Source organism: Pinus tabuliformis, chromosome 4_2 (genome assembly GCF_031772625.1).
Source record: "Pinus tabuliformis cultivar Carrire ecotype Pingquan chromosome 4_2, CPIR1, whole genome shotgun sequence".
Classification (NCBI taxonomy): domain Eukaryota; kingdom Viridiplantae; phylum Streptophyta; class Pinopsida; order Pinales; family Pinaceae; genus Pinus; species Pinus tabuliformis.
Window position 1 is genome coordinate 708,830,680 of NC_142304.1, and position 6,250 is coordinate 708,836,929.

A 6,250-nucleotide genomic window follows, 5' to 3' on the forward strand; every position below is an offset into this window, starting at 1 on the left:
GCATGATCCATGCATTCTTTGAAGAATTGCTTGACTACCCAGTGTTTGATCGCGGAGCTAAGGGCCCATGAACATTGCCCTGTGTAGGTGATCAGTGAACAACAGATCAATAATGTACAGCTGGCCCTATAGCGAGACTCTTCCATCACTGCCGTGATAGAGGTAACCAACTGAAACAACTGCATAGTTCAGGTCGTGGAGGAGGCATGTCGAATGGTCCCGGAGTTTGCCATTCTCGAGGGAGAACCGGTCGAGGTGTGCATTCCCAAGCTTGTTATAGGGGTGTGTGACGCTCACACGGAGTTGGCTAAGGTTCAACTGGAGCTGAACCTACAGATTACAGATTTACAGCTAAAGGCCCAGCCTTCAACTCCGTCGAAAGTAAAGGAGCAGCGTGCAACCACTATTATAGAGGCGATAGGGGTGGTAGACAGTACACTAGCAGACTACACATGGCTTTTTGAATAGTCGTTTGAGGTCCTGACGACTCTACAGGAGGATCCTAATGTACAACGACTGGAGACAGAGGTGTGAGAACTATAGCAGCGCTATGATGAAGTAAAAGGTGCAGTGCACACCATTTCTCTCACACAGAGATTGGCGAAGCTGCAGGAGGCCAAAACATTGAAGGAACAGGTAGATGCAGCGCAACACAAAGAGGCAGTGTTGAAGGTGTGCTTGAAGCCCTGGTTGGACGAAGCTTATTCCGTCATGGCATCCATTGAAGGCAAGCTTGCTAATCTGCAAGCGATTCAGCAGAAGCTTCAGGCTGATGGTTCAAGACCAGCGACATAGTAGTTGGCTAAGGAGGTGAAGCAGGAGGCCACACAATGCACTGCCAAAGTGGCAGTCATACAGGTCAAGCTAGGAGGTCTTCACGCCAAGATCTTCACACCCACAGAGTGACTCGTGGGCAAGTCACCATGTTTGTGTTGGGGGACTATTGGGAGCGGTTTCCCCCAAGAGTAGTTTTGGGGCTTGTTGGGCAATTTATTTGCTTAAATTGCTTCATTAAATTATCAACCAGGGAAACTCGTAAGCTTGTGATGGTGCCAGCAAAATATATGCAGGAGTAGGCAACTAACTCCATGTCTAACTAAATTATTTACGATTCAATATAATATGCAAGGGAAGAGGCTCCTAATTAAGGAGGTCCTGGTTGTCCATCCCTATAGTATCATAGAGAAATCATTGATTACATAAAAACCAACAACTTGAAATGAAGACAAGGGAATGAACTTTAATTGTTGTTCAGATTCAAAGAGAGAGAAAGATTAACTTAGTCTCTTGATTGTCCCCTCATATACTAATCCAAACTAAACTAAGATTCATTCATAAGCATAAGAAATGAAATGACTTGAAACATAAAAGAAAAAGAATGAATTTAAATTATCATACAAATCAAATGGAGAGAGAGCCTAACTTAGACCCTTGGTTATCCCCTCATATGATACTTGAAACATAAAAGCAAAAGAATGAATTTCAATTATCATGCAAATCAAATGGAGAGAGAGCCTAACTTAGACCCTTGGTTATCCCCTCATATGCTGATAAGATTTAAAACTCATTCATCAATCACAAACAAATCCTCAAACATCTAAGCAATGAAATAAGATCTATTATGAAATAAAATGTTCCTTTGATCCTTTTAGAGTGAGCTCAATTCTCCTAAGAACAAAGTGACAAGTTATTCCATAAATTCATATACTACATTAACACAATTCATATCTAAAACTATATAATGGAAATTTATGTAAAATGAAGCTTTATTCTATTCCATCATAATTTGGATACATGCTCCAAGAGTCCTCCCTTTGGAATGGAGGAGTTACTCCTATTTATACAATGGGATGAGATAACAAACTCATAATGATGATCCACTAATCTCTCTTTAGTTCCATACATTTCTCAACCATCTAGACACATAACCCTATCCTCCATGATCTTCTCCATGAGATCATGATCTTTTCCATGAGGCTTATCTTATCAAATTCGAATTTGATCATTCAAGGCCACATAAAGATGCCCTGGAAGCTTCCTTTGTACCTACACATATCAACAAACTCATTCTAATTGTTAGGTATAAGTATAAGCATATTATTTTCTAAAGTTTAACCATAAATCCACTTTAAAATGTTAAGAATTAATAAACTTTGGAAAAGCATAGTTATAACCCAATAATGAGGTAAATGTGATGATGTGGAGGTGGAATGGAGGTGACATGAAGGTAAAACTTGAAGGTATTGGTGAATAATGGAGTGAAAATAAGGACTATTTTGAGGCCCAACATACCCGTAAACTGAAGGTATTGCATGTCCTCATGCAATCTATTACATTACTTTTTGGTACTTGAGCTTTGGCTTAAACTCTGCATGATATCATTTACTTAACTTTTGCAAAGCGTTATTTTGATGAACTACAACTTGGTTGGTTCTTGTGTTTCAACCATATTTTGTTTGTTGCATTCAATGTATGATCTTTGCATATTGATAATGTGATTGTTATTGCAGAGTATTTTTGTTGGAATGCATCATGGTTGGTTCTTGTGTAACAACCATGATTGTGTTGGCATCCAATTAACTTTTAAATACTTTTAACAAAGCCATTTGTATGCTCATGTAATAGTGAAGATATTTTGAAGGTAAGTGGGGTTTAGAATGTGATATATGAATGTGACAAAGTATGTATGTAAATGTATCCTTCCCCTTAAACGGATGGTTTGGGTAGTTATGTGAAATGGGGAAAGGAAGGGGAAAGGAAGTGAAGTTTTTCCAAAAATTATTATTCTAACTTTTCAAGGAATTTAATGGTTAAAAGTTAGAAAATATCATACCTTAACTTACCCTTCCAAAAATGGATGAGAGTTGTGCACGTGTGGCTGAAAAAATGTCGTTCATAGTCCTCTTTACTTGGTTGTGAAAATGGTGGATGAAATCGAAAAAGTGAATCTTTTATTGTTGCTGCATCTGCTGCTAAATCTGCTATTGGATCTTCTGCTGAATGTTCGGAATCTGCTGCTGGATCCTCTGCTGCTGGATGATGAATCTGATGAGTCTGTTGAATATGGCTGAAAATCTATAAGGCTTGGAAGGTATACAAAATATATATAAGTTACATTTCCCCCTAGCCTTATTTATTGACTTGTCCTCAAGTGATGACAAACTGAAAAACAATGAAAGGAAATTGGCTTCATCTGCTACAAAATATGGGTCTTCAAGTCTGCAACACTCGATGGCACAAATCTTTCCATGTGAATAAATGTGTCGATGTCGAACATGGAAAGAAGTCATTGGATTACTGACCATTGATGAATGTCGTTAACCAATGCGAGGCAAACTCACCATTAATGTCAATGAGTGCCAAGGTGCCTAAGTACATCTTGCGAAGTGCGAATAGATGGGCTGATGTCGAGCCACTTGCAAGATCCAACGATCAAGGGACATTGGTGTATTCCCATGATTGCTGGCGAGAGAGCCTGTCATTAAGGCATACAAGCCTCAAGGTACTAATAATGACTCTAGTCTTTATCCCAGATAAGGTGCTGAAGTCGATGGGTCAAGACTTGTTAGAAGGGAGGCCTTAAGGAATCCTCCATCATCTAACACGAGTATGAAATAATGATTTTGAAGGACCATAGATGGAAAATTTGCATTGAAGCATGGTTTATTTGGAAGAAAAGGAAAATGGGGTGACTCAGCTTTGTAAGGGAGCTGAATGACTTTATTCATGGGTTACAGGTCAGTGAAAGAGACAGGAAAATGACTGTGAAGGAAAATGAACAATGGATCAAGGTTTTATTTGAAAACATGAAAAGGAAAATGGAATGGAAAATTTATTGACTAAAGAAGTGGGAATGCAATGAAGTTTTTATTTACTGAAAAGGAATAGAAATATAATGGCGAATGTGAAGGGAAATGAGGTGAATGTTTATTAACTAAAGAAGCATGGATGCAATGGAGATACTGGCATCTGAAAGGCTTGTAGTGATGGATATGATGACATTCTCCCCCTTGGCTTACCCAAAAGCATGTCCTCATGCTTGAAATGGGGTCTTTAAAAAGGCACTGTTTGCTTGTGCTCCTCTGTTTATCTTCCTCGAACCTGCAAAAACTTAGTACTTTTTCTGCAATAAAATGTAAGTTTATCATGATAGAGAGGTGATCAATCTCTCTATTTATGACATTTACAAAAAGAAACTGAGAATTGGTACTAATGAAACAAATTCTTGAAAGAAAAACCAAAAGAATTTTTACCTGTCTCGAAACTAGTGCCTCATTTTACCTGTTATGTCTTGTCAGCAATTTCTTCAATATTGAACTATTTCAAACTATTTTGAAAGCTTTCGCATTGTGTAGATCTTTCCAAGACCTTTCCAACGACGCTTGAATCGTCAAAATCCGATGTCGTATGAGAAAGTTGTGCTTATTTGAAATTTGGGTGAAACAGTGAAGTTTGTTATAAGGTTTCTCAGTTGCAGGATTGCGCCCTTCCTGCACCTAAATATTCTGTCTATCTTCTTTGGCTAAGCCATGGCATAAGATTTTCCAGTTTTTTATGCCTTCCGATTTTATTCCTGCCAGATTAAAAGAAACATGATCATTATGTATGAAAACATGTTAGTAGAAATGAAATGTAAATAATCAATTTATCTAGAGAATTGCAATCGACTTAAAAAACATGAGTGTGATGTAGTGGCTTCTATCCATGCATGCTCAAAGTAGGAATATTTTTCAAAGGCTCTTCTTGCATCTTCTCCCTCGCAGCATCCCTACTTTCTTCCTAGGAAACCTTTCTGCATGTAGTACCCATTCTCGTCTAGTGCGAATGCCAATGCTAGAGTGACCAGTAGAAAATCCACCACGCAATCTCTTTTCTGATGCCCTTCTCAGAAATTGAATGCTGAAGAATGCTCAACGTAACCACTTCAATTTTTTTCAACGATGAACATCATCAATTATCAATTTGATTCTATAATACGGATTTAACCATATACAAAATTAGAGCAACAAAACGGGAACGATACAGGATCCTCCAGATCATAACCACTTGTCAACCATGCCGCGAAAAATTGTATCATATCAAGAAAAACACCAGCTACAGAGATAAAACTGCATAAAGAACTTCTATAATTCCAACAAATAAAAATAAGCAACTTTGAATAATGGTGGGCATTAATTTCCACAACCGGCACCAAATCACCACCCGTCGCCGCCATAGGTTCGCTCCTGTGCAATGTTAACACGAATGGAACGGCCTTGAAGGTCCTTTCCATCCATGGCCTCAACAGCAGCATTGGCCTCATCTGCAGAAGCAAAGGTGACAAAACCAAAGCCCCTTGATCTCCCAGTCTCTCTGTCATTAATAATCTTGGCTTCCATGACATCGCCAAAGGTTGCAAATGACTCTCTGAGAGTCTGATCATCTATCCCATACGAAAGACCTCCGACGAAGACTTTAGAGGACATGCACCGGAACGCGGTGTAGATGGCCGGTACGTATACAGAAGGCATTGAACTGACATGTTTAGTTACGGATTGCTTGAGCAAGCTTCCTAACTTGGTAGCGAACGCCATATCTGTTGCCAAAAAGGAGTCTGCTGCTCTGTATAAAATCGATTCACAAATCAATCTCTGTTTCTCATGAAAATTCCAGCTGTGCATATAAATGGAATGAATTTGTTCATACAGACGAGGATATGAATTATGCAAAGATTCATTCATTAAATCAAAATTAAAAATGACAACAAGGGATCATAACTGGAGGTATTGCGAAATTTCCTTTTCTAGAAGTGTTTTTGTAATATCTCCAAGATATCTTTGAGTTCCTGTGCCAAAATTACCTTCAATATTTGCAACGATTCGTTCATTAAATTAATGGCAAATACGTGTTTAATCGCTCATGTTGTTTCAGTTGTTTGACAGAAGTTTTTGCTCCTTTTTAACACGACACAATTCAATGTTTAACACAAGTTTTTTCTTTTACCTTCTTTCATGGGATTTCTGGAGAGAATTGTAAACAGAAGATCTCTACCCATGACAACAAACTCGAGTATAGGACAGTAAACAGAAGATGAAATGGAACAAAAACGTTTTCTAACACGTTAGTTCCATGGCATCTGGCATCTACCTGCACATACTCCAAGATTTAGGCCTGATTATCTGTTTTGATGGCGGATTTTATGCAACAATCTTTTCATTTTTGCAAAGATTCAAACTAAAATTTTCAAACGCCATTTCCTTTTATGATAAGG

General features: G+C 38.3%; 1 pseudogene; it reads right to left on the minus strand.

Annotated features, from left to right (window-relative positions):
- Positions 1 to 5,191: 5,191 nt before the first annotated feature.
- LOC149171457 (glycine-rich RNA-binding protein 3, mitochondrial pseudogene) lies at positions 5,192 to 5,583 on the minus strand (annotated as a pseudogene).
- Between the last annotated feature and the right edge of the window lie 667 nt (positions 5,584 to 6,250).